Here is a 17,869-nt window from a genome sequence, read left to right on the forward strand (position 1 = left end):
TCTAATTTAGCAACACACTTTCACCACAGGATTTAGTGCGCTTTTCACGACTCCTGACTCATCTCAGAAAGATGCATTTCAACCTGATCACCTTGTAGACTCAGTGGTATTTTGTTGTTGAACCAAAATTCTGCATAGAGACACTGATGCAGTCCTAACAGATAGCATGAATGGCATCACCACAGTTTGTGTATAGAAAGCCGTGTGCGCAGTTGGGAGCCAAAACAGTAGTTTAATTGACATCATACACAGAAACAGGGGATTTGTTAATTAGAGCTGGTGCTGAACAAAAAAGACATGTACTGAGCTTTGAACATAACTTCCTCTTACAGTTTCTTTTTCTTTGATTTTTGTGCTAAGGTCTCTATCATTACTCCTGAGAAGAAGAAATCTCAGAATTATCCAGAAAGTATACTGCTGTTTGGCATCAACTCCTCCTGGCTCACTCTGCCCCACAAACCCTGCTAGTCCAGAGGTGAGGGAGAGAGTCGCGTTTTGGCTAAATTGCACTTCATGGCAAATGATCGGTGCCTGGACTCGTCTTTCTTTGCTGCTTGTGAATTTTCACTCTAAGCCTTCTCTCTGTCACATTAACCCAAGAAGCACAAGTTAATGAAAAAATGAAGAGCTTTACTTTATAAATGAAACATTCTCTAAAAAAGCAGAAACAAAGAGAACTAATATCTGTACTGGAAAAAGAAAAGTTTGTCTGAATTGTTTAAGAGTGATGGTTTAATGACTGTGTTGCTACTTGAAGATATTCATCTTTTGCTTATTATTGCCACTTCCTATTTAAATTTTTCAATGTGACTGAGGAGTCTATCATACCAAGCCCAAGCTTCCAGTATTTAAAAATTGCATGATAATAATGCAAGTAGATAATAATCTACTTGTTCCCAGCTCATAAACTAGTCAGGCAAGACTGGTGGACTAATACTTCATGGCAGGAGTTGGCAGACTTTTTCCATATAGAGGGCCAGAGAGTAAATATTGTATGCTCCATGGGCTACGCAGGTTCTGTTTCGGGCTGTTCCACTCTGTCCTTGTTAATACAGAAGCAGAGATACCCAATACATGAATGAATGAATGTGTCTGTGTTGCAATAAAACTTGTATAAAAACAAACCACAGACCAGATTTAGCTCCTAGGTCATAGTTCACCAACCTCTGCTTCATAATGAGGCCCTAATATATTTTCTTCTTTGGCTAAACAATGAGTGGGAGCTTGCAAAATCAAAACCATTCTGAGGGGATAACACATCCGCACGTGAGACGGTAGCCAGCACACGACAGAAAACTGGATTTCTTCCTCCTACTTTCTAACGATAATAATAACTGACAATTTAGCAGCTGCTTTCAGCTTAGAAAGTACATATTATCTACTTGAAATGCAGTTTCTGTGAGATATTAGTATTATCATCATGAGATATTAGTAGTATCATTGTAATGCAGATTGGTTATTGTCTTGGACTTCCGGTTTCTAGGCCTAGCAGGTAGATTAGCTAAATCAATTATCCTATGGAAAAAAACTATGGAAATGCTGACTATAATACAAAAAACATCAATCTAAAAGCATCCAAGAGCTAACAAGGTAGGAAGCGGCTACCAGGCCTAAATGGAGACAAAATATTAAACTAATGCGAAAGCCACTTTTGCCCTAGTAATATTTGCTGATCCTGGCAACGTTCCTTTTGGTGACTTTATCAGATGATCAGGACAGAAATCAAAGCCTAGGTCCCATAAAGCTAGAAAATCTACTGAGAAATCACCTCTACAGTAAACACGAACCTCAAAGGAATAATTCCTGGGGTAAGAGACCCAGAAGTGAAGCACCCTTCCTGAAAATTAACAGATTTCGCATTCCCAGGTAGATCAAAGACCCTGAAGCCGTGAACTTAGTTTAAGGTGATAGTTCCTCCAGCCATCTTCCCAAAGCAAATGTAAATTATATCTGGAAGAAGACACATATAATTTATCCTAGGCCTCAAATTACTCCAACAATTTTCCAAGTACCAGGATCTAGCATATGTCAAGAAAACTAGCTAATAGTTAAAGCGTCAGCACATCAACTAAAAATAGACTTGCCGATACTTCAGCTATGAGTTACCAGAGACAGTTTAGAGAGCAAGAGTATTCACTATTCTTAAAGGGAAAAAAAAGAGCAGGCTTGATAGCCGAAAACTATAAAAATGACAGGGTACATTTTTCTTTAAAAAACCAATTGAACATCTAAAAAGGGAGAGAGAAGTGACACTTAATAGAAGTTTTTAATAGTGGATTAGACATACTAAGAAAGAAAATCAGATGTTAGTAGCCTCATATTTGAAGGAGAGGTACCCCAATATCCCACAATTAGCAAGTGTTCAAAAGTGATGTTGATTTCTTTGGATCAGAAGTCCCACTAGCTTTCCAGTATGGCACCAACTTTGTTGTTATATGTATTTATATCACTAAGGGAGAGAGAAAAACTTACCTTCTTCTCTTGCCACCTTAAGCTGATAATTTTCAATCCAGCTTTGGAGCCCCATTCTGCCCCTTAACAACAAAGTCTCTGTCAGGTCACCAAGACATTGATCCTTTTGTCCTATCTAGGAATTTTGGTCTTGTGAGCAAATTCACTTGATCTACCACAATGGAATTCAAGTTCTTACCTTTAGTTTTAATTTGTTCTAAATAATGAAATGAAAAAAGAACAGCCTGCTTCTCATCAGAGGGCCCTTATGTCTAATAGTGTGCATGCTCAGTTGTGTCTGACTCTTTGTGATCCATCAGTCTCCCCTGTCCATGGGATTTCCTAGGCAATAATACTGGATTGGGTTGCCATTTCTTCCTCCAGGGGATCTTCCTGACCCAGGGATCGAACCTACATCTCCTGTGGCTCCTGCATTGGCAGGCAGATTCTTTACCACTGAGCCACCTGGGAAGTCTGCTTGTATTTAATAACCAAACATTTAAAAGTTGGGAATCGAGGAAAAAGCAATGAAAGAAATGTTAATAAAGTATTTCTTCCATGAAATTAAAAGACGCTTACTCCTTGGAAGGAAAGTTATGACCAATCTAGATAGCATATTCAAAAGCAGAGATATTACTTTGCCAACAAAGGTTCGTCTAGTCAAGGCTATGGTTTTTCCTGTGGTCATGTATGGATGTGAGAGTTGGACTGTGAAGAAGGCTGAGTGCCGAAGAATTGATGCCTTTTAACTGTGGTGTTGGAGAAGACTCTTGAGAGTCCCTTGGACTGCAAGGAGATCCAACCAGTCCATTCTGAAGGAGATCAGCCCTGGGATTTCTTTGGAAGGAATGATGCTAAAGCTGAAACTCCAGTACTTTGGCCACCTGATGCAAAGAGTTGACTCATTGGAAAAGACTCTGATGCTGGGAGGGATTGGGGGCAGGAGGAGAAGGAGACGACAGAGGATGAGATGGCTGGATGGCATCACTGACTTGATGGATGTGAGTCTGGGTGAACTCCGGGAGTTGGTGATGGACAGGGAGGCCTGGAGTGCTACAATTTATGGGGTCACAAAGAGTTGGACACGACTGAGCGACTGAACTGAACTGAATTGAACTGAAAATTATTTAAAATTCTATCAATGAGAGTATTAGATCTACTGGTATTCCCATGGCCAAGAGAGAGGGCTTTGGAATCTTGTAGTCAAACAGCTCTTGACACTGCCCTTAGCCTGATGCTCCAAAGATACCTTGACTCCTTTTGTAACTAACTTTACTGTGACTGAACTCTGCCCAGATGACTTCACAGGGGTCACAAAGTCTCGGCCAAATCAATAAGACTGAGGTTTTTTTGGCTTCCCATAACAGATGATGGCTTCCCTGGTGGCTCAGAGGGTAAAGCATCTACCTGCAATGTGGGAGACCTGGGTTCGATCCCTGGGTAGGAAAGATCCCCTGGAGAAGGAAATGGCAACCCACTCCAGTATTCTTGCCTGGAAAATCCCATGGATGGAGAAACCTGATAGGCTACAGTCCATGGGGTCGCCAAGAGTTGGACACGACTGAGCTACTTCACTTCACTTCATTTCAACAGATGATAGTCCAAACAATATCCCTACACTAATTTTGTGTTACAGTTTTCATGAATTTTAAGCCCCACTAAACTAACAATATGCATTGTATTTATTGTCTACTCTTTCTATTGGTCCCTCATTCCTTTTGGGATTTCTGGGATAACTTTCCTGCTGTCCAAAGAGTTCCCTTTAGCGTTTCTCTTAGTGTCGGTCTTCTGGTGGTAAATTCCATGTTTTTATTTGTCTAGGAAAACACTTATTTCACTTTCACATTTGAAAAGTATTTTCACTGGGTAATCAATTCCTGGTTGATATCTTTGTTTTTTCTTTTGCACTTTGGAGGCACATTGCATTGTATTCTGGCTTTTATTTCTCTTTTGAGAAAATAACTATCAGTCTGATTGATGCTTCTTTGAAGGTAATGAGTCAGTTTTTTCTGGATGCTCTTAAGACTTTCGTTTGCAGAAATTTTACAATCACAAGCCTAACTGATTGTGACTTCTTTTGTTCTTATCCAACTTGGAGTTAGTAGCACTTCTTTGATATATTTCATCAGTTTTGGAGGAGAGGGAAACCTTAGCTCTTATTTTTTTCATATATTGCTTCTGCACTGTCATCTTCATTTCTTCTGTGACTCCAACTTTATGTACATTGAATCTTTTCTCCATGTTCTATGTATCTCTTATGTGACTTTGTGCATTCTTCAACCTTTTGTTCTCCTTCAATCTGAATACTTTATCATCTGATTAAATACTAAATCATCTGATAATTACTGATTTATCATCCAGTTAACAAGTACTCTTTTTCATGTTCAGTTCAGTTCAGTCGCTCAGTCATGTCTGACTCTTTGCGACCCCATGAACCGCAGCATGCCAGGCCTCCCTGTCCATCACCAACTCCTGGAGTCCACTCAAACCCATGTCCATTGAGTCGGTGATGCCATCCAAACATCTTGTCCTCTGTCGTCCCCTTCTCCTCCTGCCCTCAATCTTTCCCAGCATCAAAGTCTTTTCCAATGAGTCAGCTCTTTGCATCAGGTGGCCAAAGTATTGGAGTTTCAGCGTCAACATCAGTCCTTCCAATGAACACCCAGGACTGATCTCCTTTAGGATGGACTGGCTGGATCTCCTTGCAGTCCAAGGGACTCTCAAGAGTCTTCTCCAACACCACAGTTCAAAAGCATCAATTCTTCAGCACTCAGGTTTCTTTATAGTTCAACTCTCACATCCATACATGACCACTGGAAAACTATAGCCTTGACTAGATGGACCTTTGTTGACAAAGTAATGTCTCTGCTTTTTAATATGCTGTCTAGTTTGGTCATCACTTTCCTTCCAAGGAGTAAGAGTCTTTTAATTTCATGGCTGCAGTCACTATCTGCAGTGATTTTGGAGCCCAGAAAAATAAAGTCAGCCACTGTTTCTGCTGTTTCTCCATCTATTTGCCATGAAGTGGTGGGACCAGATGCCATGATCTTCGTTTTCTGAATGTTGAGCTTTAGGCCAACTTTTTCATTCTCCTCTTTCACTTTCATCACGAGGCTCTTTAGTTCTTTCACTTTCTGCCATAGGGTGGTGTCATCTGCATACCTGAGGTTATTGATATTTCTCCTGGCAATCTTGATTCCAGCTTGTGCTTCCTCTATCCCAGTGTTTCTCATGATGTACTCTGCATAGAAGTTAAATAAGCAGGGTGACAATATACAGCCTTGACGTACTCCTTTTCCTATTTGGAACCAGTCTGTTGTTCCATGTCCAGTTCTGACTGTTGCTTCCTGACCTGCATACAGGTTTCTCAAGAGGCAGGTCAGGTGGTCTGGTATTCCCATCTCTTTCAGAATTTTCATGTTCAAATGTGATTAACTCTTCTATTTTCATCCTAATTTCAGTTACTACTTTTTTCAGTTGTAGACATTCCATTTGATGTTTTTATAGACTTTAGTCCTCTAGTGAAATTCTCCCTTTAACATCTATTTTTCTCAAATATATTACTCAAGTTTTTAAAAAAAATCCATGTCTCATAATCTTGATAATTTAGGGGCTTCACTGGTGGCTCAGATGGTAAAGAATCTGTCTACAATACAGGAGACCTGGGTTGGACCCCTGTGTCAGGAAGATCCCCTGGAGAAGGGAATGGCAACCCATTTCAGTATTCATGCCTGGAGAATTCCATGGATAGAGGAGCCTGATTAATATATTAATCAGGTTTAAAAAAAAATACATGTCTCATCATCCTGATATCTACATTAACTATGGATCTATTTCGATTATGAGATTTTGTTTAGCATTCTGTTCCTTTGTATGGCTCAGTTCAGTTCAGTCGCTCAGTGGTGTCCGACTTTTTGCGACCCCATGAATCACAGCACACCAGGCCTCCCTGTCCATCACCAACTCCCGGAGTTCACCCAAACTCATGTCCATTGAGTCAGTGATGCCATCCAGCCATCTCATCCTCTGTTGTCCCCTTCTCCTCTGCCCCCAATCCCTCCCAGCATCAGGGTCTTTTCCAATGAGTCAACTTTTCGCATGAGGTGGCCAAAGTATGGGAGTTTCAGCTTCAGCATCAGTCCTTCCAATGAACACCCAGGACTGATCTCCTTTAGGATGGACTGGTTGGATCTCTTTGCAGTCCTAGTAATATTTTATTGACCATACAATGTTGTTTATGAAAAATTGCAGATTTTAGGATGATGTTATCTTTCTCCAAAAGTGATTTATCCTATCCTTTGGCAGACAGCTATAGTAAACAAGAAACTGGGCTGATTCACACAGCTTGTTGTCTCTATAAGTCTTTATATACCTCTGGCATGTAAACTGAGAATCTGGGGTATTTACTAGTGAAACCAATGGTAGTCATCAGTTGGATCGATTAAACTATTAACAATAATTAAGTTGTTATTAATAAATAACAAACTGTAACCTGCCTTCAATGATCAAGCTCACTGCAGTTGTTTTTGCAAAAAACATATCCTCCAAGTGTCATATAGTGTAAACAATAAGATGTTTGCCTGTTATTTTTCAAGAACTTGGAGTCAGCAGTGTCCAGGTCAAGCTCCAGCCTATAAAACTGGCTGGAACCACCAACCTACCACGTGGGCATGTGTGAGTGTCTGATTCATGACCTTTTGGTGTTGAGGGCCCAAAACTCCATCCTCAAGACATGCTAACGCTACCATTTTCTGAATATGCATCCCACAAAGAAGCATGTATCTTAGCTATGTCTGCACGGAATGATTGCCTCATCTTTCTCTCACCTCCAATCACCTTTCCCCGCCACGCCTCAGACCACCCTGCTTCTTTATCCCAGAAATATCCCAAGCCCCTCACCAACCGAGAGATAGATTCAAGGTTGGTTCTCCTGTCTCCTCACTGGGATGCCGCGTGAATAAACCTTTTCTCTGCTGCAAACCTCAGCCTCTCAGCATTTGTTGTGCAGCACGCCAGGCAAACGAGCCTGGTTCTGGAACACAGGAAGTCTGCCCAAGCAGACCTTGACCTCCAGGTTTTATCTTCTCACCCTCCCAAAACTGCTCCAAACTCCGTTTTGCTTTTAACCTACCTCTTGACTTTTTAGTCTCTTGCCGGTACCTCTTAAGAATTTAACAAACGCCTCTAGATGAACACCAGAGTACCCTTTACATCTCTCTTATCTCAGGAGATCTTGGCCTCAGGTCCCATCTTCCTAGGCAGTCCCGAACTCCAATTTTTGTCTGTGTGAGGCTGCTGGAAGCTCTGATGGATTCTCTGCCTCTTAGTATCTACCTTCTGCCCAATTCTCAGCTTTTCCTTCTATGCCCCAAATTGGTAGATTCCCTGAATGTGGCCAGAGAATATTGTGCATGTTAGTCACTCAGTCGTGCCTGACTCTGCAACCCCATGGAGTGTAGCCCACCAGGCTTCTCCACCCATGGGACTTTCCAGGCAAGAATACAGGAGTGGGTTGCCATTTCCTTCTCCAGGGGACCTTCCTGACCCAGTGATCAAACCCAGGTCTCCTGCATTGCAGGTGGATTCTTTACCAGCTGAGCTACCAGGGAAGCTCAGAAAATATTGGATTTACTTAATAATTTCTCTCCTTCTGGGATCTTGACTTCTCAAGTCCTGGATATTTTGGTTGCTTTTGATGTCTTATAAAAAAATGTGTACTTTGTGTTTTTATATGGGTTTTCTAGGTCTTTTCAACAGGAGACTTGATCAGCTGTGAGTTACTCCATTATAGTCAGAAGTAGGATAAGCTTCCTGTAATAGAAACATAAAATTTTTCTCTCTCTGTTTCATCTTTCTGCTTGTATCAGGTACAAGAAAATTAGGCTCTATATCCCTTTTCAGATATATTAGAATCTTCTTCCAACACCACTTAAATGTCTTATGGCCTCATTACTTAACTTACTTTACTTTACTTACTTACATTACTTACTTTAGGGCTAAGCCTACTCTTGAGAGTCTCTTGGACTGCAAGGAGATCCAACCAGTCCATTCTAAAGGAGATCAGCCCTGGGATTTCTTTGGAAGGAATGATGCTAAAGCTGAAACTCCAGTACTTTGGCCACCTCATGCGAAGAGTTGACTCATTGGAAAAGACTCTGATGCTGGGAGGAATTGGGGGCAGGAGGAGAAGGGGACGACAGAGGATGAGATGGCTGGATGGCATCACTGACTCGATGGACGTGAGTCTGAGTGAACTCCGGGAGTTGGTGATGGACAGGGAGGCCTGGCGTGCTGCGATTCATGGGGTCATAAAGAGTCAGACACAACTGAGCGACTGAACTGAACTGAACTGAACTGAAACCTACTTGGTTCATGCCTCCGAATACGCCCAGACCTTCAAGTAAGAGACTGAATCACTTGTTTCCTGAGGTGTAGGCTTCGAGTTCAACGTCAGGGCAGTCATAATTCTCTAATCTTTGTTTTCAAGCTTTAGGTTAATCTCTGCTAACTTCCAAATTTCTCTAATTTAATGAGGTTCTTCTTAATGTCTAGAGACGGGGTTTCCTTATTTGTTCTGCAAAAATGTACTTGGCCCTGATAACTTCTTGGTCCTTTGCTTGTTGAGCCTATACATTCATTACAGAATACCTCAAAAGGAGGAAAATATGAGGCAATTCTATGTAAATTTGTTCATATACCCATTGCTATTCTTTCATTTCTTTTGTGACTCTTTTTTAAAAAATGTCTTTTAACTATATTTAGAATCCATCCAGTGAGGCTCATTTATTACAATCCCATTAGTCATTATTAAACCAATTAAAATATATCATTCAGTAGACATTGTATTGAGCCTCATTTTAAATGCATATGTTGGAACCATAATGGATCACTGTGTTGTCAGATATGGTGGGTTTTCATCTGTTGCTGATAAAGATGAAACTGTTTTTTGAAAAGTAAAAGCCATCTGCAGCTGCTTTGAAAGTCAACTGACATTTTGTTAATTAGCATTTATTTACAGTAGTTGAATAACAATATCAAACTACAATAAGAAATGAGCAGTTAACATTAAAAAGAAAAAAAGCTGGTGACATTAAGTTTCATCATTTGGCATCAAGTTAAAAGCACAAATTCCTTCAGAGACTAAAAAGGGTGTTGCTGAAGTCTGTTTAAATGTAAAATAAACTAGAAAGGGAAGGGGAGATCTCACAGAGGTGGAGTTAAGGTGTAGCTCTTGGGTCTTAGAATTGAACAGATGAGCAAACCACTGGTTGAGTAGCCACTTAATCGAAGGGGGAGGATAAGAAGTAGACAAAATTATTTCCTTATTTAGTGGCTTTTAAACACAAGCCAAATTATCACTAGAATTTTGGCCGAGAGCAGATTCCAAATGACTTGATGATCAAATTAAGATGTCACACTCCACTCAGGTCCTGAACTGTTACCATCAGCCTCCGGACTGAAGCAGTTAGAGAGTGAGAGGAAAAAAGAGGGGCTGGTTTTGTCAGGAACACTTTGACTTGTTAAAATTAGGCGTCAGGAAAAAAATGCCCGCAGTTTTTTTGACTTCTTGCTTGTTTTGTTCCCTCCGTACGACTCCTAGAGTATGGAAGTATGAAAGTCAAAACTGGAAGCAAGTAGACATTTCATAAGACATAGTCAGTGCTGTGTTACCAACAAACAAATCACAAACCAATATTCCATAGTGACAGACATTTGCCTCTTCTATAGTCCTCCCCATAACTGGCACCAATACTAAATGTTCATTGAAGAAGGAGAAAAAATATTCTGCTGCTTTATCTTTTAGGAATGTTAATGTACTTTCTAACACAGGTCCAAAGTGTCTAAACTTTTGTATTGATAAACAGGGCTGTTAGCTGCTTTCTCTTTCTTAAAAATGCTGGCTTTGCCTCACAATTTCAATACTCTGCAGCATTACTTTTTTTTCCCAGGAGGCCAACAAAATAAGGCCTATTTTCAGTTCATGATTTCTATGATTGTAAGCATGCAAATGGCTATGCATTTATGGATCTAGACATCCATCCTCTCCTATCTCTGCAAGTTTCGTATAATTTTGCTACCCAACCGTGATTCCAACTCCATGAAATAGGATGGATAATTAGTGATTTGGGACAGTGTCTGTCAGTACTGGGCAGAATCTGTGATTCTTCCCATTTTAATGGTCACGTACCAGTTAGGAACACCAATATAGAACATTTTAATAGAAAGAAAAAAGGCATCAACTTTTCCACTCCTCAGCTCATTCCAGCCAAGTGACACTGATGGATGAGCTCTGACCAGGAGTTCAAAACTAGTTTTTTAAACCACCCTCATTTACTGACAAGCAACTGATGAGAGACCATGAAGGCCAGTTACTCAGAGAATTTTCACACCATTGAAGGCAATAACTGTAGCTTAAAAACTTTAATTATTAATCTCACTTTCAGCAGATGTGTTCTAAATCTGGCCACCTACCTGCTGGCTTCAGCCAAGTGAATTATTTCCCGTTTGATGTGTGCAGAATGCTAGTAAATAAAATATTGGTACTATGAACTATTTCTCTTATAAATATGACTAGCTAAGATCCATTAGTTTTCCTAAAGATGTGAGGTAGGGAGATTAAAAAAAAAAAGCCTGAAGTGTGCTTTGATGACAGGGGCACCATCTTATTTCATTCACTGGTTCTCCATCTAGTATTAATATTATTCCTGTTACCTTTTCACTCCAAAACATGGAAAGATTTTTTTTTTTTATTCAACATTTCCCTTCCTTATCAGTAACTTTATTTGAGGTCTAGATAGCCCTGAACTTGCTGGCCCTTGTTGTTTCACAGGAAACCAGTTACATGAAAAATAAAGCATCTTGGGACTTCCCTAGTGGTCCAGTGGTTAAGAATTTGCTTTGCAGTGCAGAGGGTGTGCATTCAACCCCTGGTCAGGGAACTAAGATCTCTCCACATGCCACGGGGCAACTAAGCCTGTGCCCATTAGAACCCTCATGCCAACTAGAGAAAACCTGTGTGCCAAAATGATGAGGTGGCCAAAAATAAAAAAGCATCTTTTTTGTAGTGTATTACCAACAATTTCATATTAAATTAAAGTGTGCCATGCCAGGCACTCTAATATACACCTTCTTCTTTAATGTAATTCAGTTCTTCAATAATCTTATACAGTGGGCATTATTATTCCCATTTTATGTGTTAGGAAACTGAAGCTCAAAAATGTTAAGAGAGGAGTCCAAAGTGACACAATTGAAAGCAGCTAATGACAAATCAAACCTCATTCCAGGGCTTCATCTATCTTAGAACATTTGGCTCATTTTCATGAAGATGATCAGAAAGATAGCTGATGCTATTAAGATGATGCCCTTATCCTTCAGTTTTTAGCACAGTTTTGAGCTATCCTATCTTTATTTCAATTAGATCACTTTTGTATTAAAACTCAGAACTAATGCCAAATACTCCATTATCATTAGAACGTCCAGAAAAGGCTGGCAGAAAAGGCTTCACCTTTTGCCAGTTTAGGAATAAATTAGGCATATCTGCTACTGAGCTTTCAAATTCAGAAGTCAAAGAAACCCAAAATGATCTATGGAAGTTAACAGAAACTTTCTTATCCTTGAGCTTCCCTGGTGGCTTAAATGGTAAAGAATCTGCCTGCAGTGTGGGAGGTCTGGGTCCAGTCCTTGGGTTGGGATGATCCCCTTGAGAAGGGAATGGCTACCCACTCCAGTATTCGTGCCTGGAGAATTCTATGGAGGAGCCTCCTCGCCAGAGGAGCCTGGCGAGCTAAAGTCCATGGGGTCACAAAGAGTCAGACATGACAGAGTGACTAACACTTCACTTTCTTATCCTGTGCTAGCTCATCCATCTCTCTTTTTTGTTTTAGGGACCATTTCTTCCTGCTTTCTCTTCCCACAGCTGAGTAGTATCTGCTTTTTCTTAGATGTTCCTCTGTCTGGAGTTATGAGTATTTCAAACTCAGTGAAAACTGGCCCTTTAAAGAAAATATGGTGTAGAAGAGAAGATAGGCTTTGTCACAGACAGGCTTGGCATCAAGTTCTTTATGTCATGATGAAGAATAGACTGTAAGAATAGGCAAGATGGTGATCACTGAGCCTTGGTTTCCTGATGTTATTTGACCTACAGAGTTTTTGTGGAATGAGTCAACTTAATATCTGAGACAGCAGGAACCCTTTACTGTAAAAATTACTCCATTTCCCTGTGTTAGTTCATCTAAGGCAGCTTAGTTTTTCTAAAGCCATTTTCTCCATTGCTGCTCTTTCTGGCCAGGACAGGTAATTTTATTATTATCATTGTGGAGTTGGCAGTGGTGGTGGTAAAACACACATAACACATACGATTTTCTACTGGGACTTCCCTGGTAGTCCAGTGATTAAGACCCTGTGCTTCCACTGGAGAGGGGTGTGGGTTCAATCCCTGCTTGGGGAACTAAGATCCCACATACCACACAGCATGGCCCCCCAAAATTACTCTTTTAACAATTTTAAAGTCTACAGTTCCATGGTATTAAGTACATTCACATTGTTGTACAGTCATTGCCACCATCCACCTCCAAAACTTCTTTGTCTTCCCACACTGAACCTCTGTACCCACTAAACAGTAACTCCACGTTTCTTCCTCCCTGCAGCCACCGGTGGCCACCATTCTATCAATACTTTCTGTCTCAACGAGTCTGACTACTCTAGGTACCTCAGATAAGTGGAATGTCACAATATTTGTCCTTATTTCTCTCAGCACAGTGTCCTCAAGCTTCATTCATGTTGTAGCATGTGTGAGGATTTCTTTTTTTCTTAGGCTTAAATAATATTCTGTTGTATGTATAGACACATTCTCCATACACATTCATCTGGACTGCTAATTCCGATAGCATGGATGCCTGGACAGAGATGTGACGGAAACCATCTTCTTTCAGGAAGGACGTGTAGCTCATTCTGGGGTTGGAGAATTTGAGAGAGAAAGGACCCCCCAGAAAGACTAGCGTGAGGTGGGTTGTCCTCAGCACCTGCCCCCCTTTCTCCTCTTATTATTCAGCACTTTTTGCTTATTATCCTTCCCTGCCTCTGTATTTGCTGCATCATTTAAACAGCAATAGCCTAAATTAGGAGGATGAGATTAACATACACGCACTACTGAATATAAAATAGATAACCAACAAGGACCTACTGTATAGCACAGGGAACTCTACTCAAATTTTGTAATAACCTATATGGGGAAAGAGTCTGAAAAAAGAATATACATATATGTGTATGTATGTGTACATATATCATCTGTATCACTGTGCTGTACATCTGAAACTAGCATGACATTGTAAATCAACTATACTTCAATTAAAAAAAAAAAAGCCGTGGTCTAATCCAAGCCCTAAACCCATACTGTCGTTTCAACAATAAATTAAGAAGCCACCCATTGTGAGGACAAGGTAAATAATATTTTATTTGAGTTTGAAAATCTCCCAAAACAAAACTTGGATATCTATGACTCAGGATTTTTATAGCTGCGAGATTAGCAAAGAATCCATTTTCAAGCATCTCTTTCTCTGTCCCCCTTCTCTCCTTCCTCTCTATCTTTCTCTCCTTGAACCCTCTTTCATTTCCTTCAAGATATTTCTTTTGCTTTTGTGATACATTTGGGTCTATGTTCTTTCCCTGAAATGGCTGCAAAGAAATGTAGTACTAGCCTAATTAAATATTTGTCTAGCTCAAGAAATTCTCCCTCTTTAGTTCATTTCATTTTGTATCTCTGGACCTCCAAATCACAGGAGGAAGAGAAAAGTGAAATGCTAAGTATCACAGCACTATATTGAGTAGTTTAATGGGAATTTAAAATAAAGGAAAATCTGGTACAAATACAATTTGCTATATCAAACTTCCAGGTTTGTCCTCAAGACATTTATCTTTTAAAGAATTGTTTCTACCTCAAAACCTCTGTGAGTAAAAAGAGCACATGGAGCATCATCTTTCTCTTTAGAAAATGAAGAAATATAAATCAATCTTAGTTTCTTGCCTTCGGAACACTGTGAAAAATCACCGTGGGAGATGTGTGTCCTTCCCAACCTTTGCAGCTCTCTAATTCTCTCTTCTTTAAAGGGAAAGAGTGATTTTGATCAGAAGCTTTTTAAAGACCAATTTGCAAAGCAAAAATTTTCTAAATCAAACCATCTCTAGAAACACATCTACCACAAACACTGGATGGTTTGGTGCCACAAAAAGAACTGTAGAATTTTAGAGTTGAAAGTATCTTGGTCCAAACCTCTAAATGGATGCTTCTTTTCTAGTCCACAAAGTGGAGGAGACAGCACCGTAAGAGTAGGTGACTCTTGGGACTCTTGGGACAAGGGACTATGGCTTGTGTGACCTGTGATCACTGTAGAATGCTGGAAGCAGATCAGTGTATTTGTGCAGCATGAAGGTGGAGGAAAGAAAGGAGAGAGGGGGAGGAAGGAGGGTAAAATCAGAGAAAACAAGGCAGGGAGGAAGGAAGCAGAGAAAGAGAGACAGCAGGGTCAGCAGGTAAGTAGTATTTATTACACACACATATACATACATATATATATTACACACATGTATTACATATATATGTGTGTGTGTGTGTGTAATATATATATATATATATATATATATAATTTTTGACCAAGAGCTTTTACTGTTTAGATTAACTAATTGAATTATCTTAGCAAACCACTAACAAAGATATTAATATCCCACATTTAGTGTTGAAGAAGTTTAAGTTCAAAGAATGTAAATGCATATATTTCTAGCTCATTGCAGGAAGGAGACATTGATGAAAGAGGCAGAATTCCTCTTGAAAGGGACACACGGTGAGAGAAAGGCAGAGAAGGTGTGTGTGGTAGATCCATACTTATGAAATGCTTCCTTACGCGTCCCATAAATCCACACTTATGAAATAATACTCTAATGAAGAGATTGCGGCCATGCCCATGAGTTACAGAGACCCCGAATTAGTATTAATGGTGATTAATCTCCTCCTCCTCCTTTGTCAGATATGACAAAAGAAAAGGTGACAGTAGGCTTTGCACTGTTTTCCTTTCTTCAGTTTCTGCTGCTGCTGCTAAGTCACTTCAGTCATGTCTGACTCTGCGACCCCAGAGACAGCAGCCCACCAGGCTCCACCACTAATGTCTCCATGAACCTCTTACCAATTGCAGTGCATGCATGGGTGCTCAGTTGCTCAGTCATGGCTGACTCTTTGCAACCCCATGGACTGTAGTCTGCCAGGTTCCTCTGTGCATGGGATTCTCCAGGCAAGAATACTGGAGTGGGTTGCCATTTCCTTCTCCAGGGGATCTTCCTGACCCAGGGATCGAACCCAAGGCTCTTTTGTATCCTGCATCGGCAGGTGGATTGTTTACCACTGTGCCACCTGGGAAGCCCACTTGCAGTGCATAGCACATTATAGACACCTAGGAGGAAATGGCCTAACACCAATACGTAATGCTAAAAAGGAGGAAAACATCACTTTGATCCAAGCAGTTTGTGCCCCAGATGTGGGTTTTGGTTATTCTGATTTCAGCTTCTAGAACAAAGGGTGCTACAACCAGCTGGGCTAATAACTCATTTCAGGAGTAGAGAGAAGACTCTTGAAGTGCACTGCATCTGATTCGTAAGCAGGCCTTTGCTGACGCATTACTTAAATAATTTAGGGAAAGCATAGGGCTCTCAAATTCACCAGTGACTCCAGCCTCAAGGTACACAAATCTCTTTTCAGTGTCTTAAATGTAATGCTCTAAGGCTTCAGGCAGATTTCTCTGGCAATAATTAAACTTCTGTATGTCTCAGTTTCCTCCACAATAAAACAGGAAAAGAGAGGCTGGTCTCTAGGGCACATGCCAGCTTCGGCTTTCTGGACACCTGCGATTCCCTGCGCATGGAGTGCTGTCTGTGTACAGAGTATTGGACTCACCCTTGAATATTCTGTACCAGTGGAAAGACTTAAACACAAATTTTCATCACCACCATTGTCATCCCAGTAATCTTCACAGAGTATGCTAAGAATTATTTCTATTTCTGATTCTTACTGTAAAATCCTTAAAATAGGCATTATTACCTGCAATATAATGATGAAGAAATTGTATTCACTCAAGAGTTATCCTATATTAGTGATTAATTTAAGCTTGCTGCAGAAGTGCTGTAGGATGTTTTCAAAGTTGACTTGTCAAACAGATTTCTGTTTGTTTCCTTTGCTTTGTTTATTTTGCTTAATTCTTTTTCTTTATTTAAGACTACTTCCTCAGGCTAGCCTCACAAGAGAAATAATTGTATTTTCAAAGGTACAAAGGTCAACTCCTCTTCAAGGCAGCAGAAATCTCACTCTATCAGATAGCTCTTGAATTTAACTACCACAAGCCAAAAGGACCACCTCTTCCTTGATGTCCTTTCTGGACGCTGAACGTATTTCTGTCACAGAACCTGTAGCACTTTATCGAATTTAATCACTACAAGCCCATCTCTCCTTATCAGATTCTACCTGTGAGTCACTAAGCCGATTACTTTTATCCTCATTGGAAGAGAAATTTTTTATCTTCACTGTTCCATCAGTTCAGTAGTACCTGAGACATAATAAGCACATAAAAAATATTGACTGACAGAATGAAATGTTAATAAATTAGCTTTCACAGTATTGTGTAAATTTAAAATACAAGCAACAAATGTCTGTGTTTTATCTTTTCTTTATTTGCATCAGTGTGGTGGGCGGGCAAGGAAAATGCTCTCTAAGGCGCTCTTTCCTTTCCTGAACCCCACCCTCTCTATAAAATTTTCTTGTAATTTCTCTCCCTTCTAGTTCAGAAACCTGGAAATTCTCTCCGATCTTCTTAACTTTAAACCAGACGACGTCCAGAGTTTCTGCTTCATCCCCGTCCTGTATCCTCCATCTTCACCTGTCACCTCACTATTGACAGCTAGTTGGATGGTTAAGCGTTGCTCTACAGTTTTTTCACTTATTTGTTTGTTTTTTAGAGTTTGCATTTTTTGACTTTTTGGTAATGTAGACCATTTTAAAGTCTTCATTGAATTTGTTACGGTATTGCCTCTGTTTTAGTTTTTTGGCAGATCTTAGCTCCCTGACCAGGGATTGAACCCTCACCCACTGCAACAAACGGCCAAGTCTTAACCACTGGACTTCCAGGGATGATCCTGCTCTACAGTTTCCAGTTTGTCTGGTCTATAACAAGATCATAAACATTGAAGATGGAGATGGTTAACACGATTCTTTGATTTATACTGTTATTTCTTGATTGATCAACATTAGCAATAGATCAGTTATTGGCTTTCTGCTGAAGCAGGCCTACAATGTACCTCTTCTCCCTCCTTTTGGCTACATGCTTGTGATCGTTAATTTCACATTGTCCGCTTGAGTGGGCCATGGGACATCCAGATATCT

The 17,869-nt window shown here is 40.2% G+C and overlaps 1 long non-coding RNA gene across 1 annotated transcript in view; it reads left to right on the top strand.

The window, feature by feature from the left end:
- The window catches only part of LOC132342423 (uncharacterized), a 40,721-nt gene extending 39,978 nt beyond the window's left edge, over window positions 1–743 (top strand). Inside the window, exon 3 of the long non-coding RNA XR_009490790.1 lies at window positions 361–743. This is a non-coding gene — a long non-coding RNA (uncharacterized lncRNA). The remainder of the gene's footprint in view (window positions 1–360) is intronic.
- Window positions 744–17,869: the final 17,126 nt, after the last annotated feature.

Source organism: Bos taurus, chromosome 16 (genome assembly GCF_002263795.3).
Source record: "Bos taurus isolate L1 Dominette 01449 registration number 42190680 breed Hereford chromosome 16, ARS-UCD2.0, whole genome shotgun sequence".
NCBI lineage: Eukaryota > Metazoa > Chordata > Mammalia > Artiodactyla > Bovidae > Bos > Bos taurus.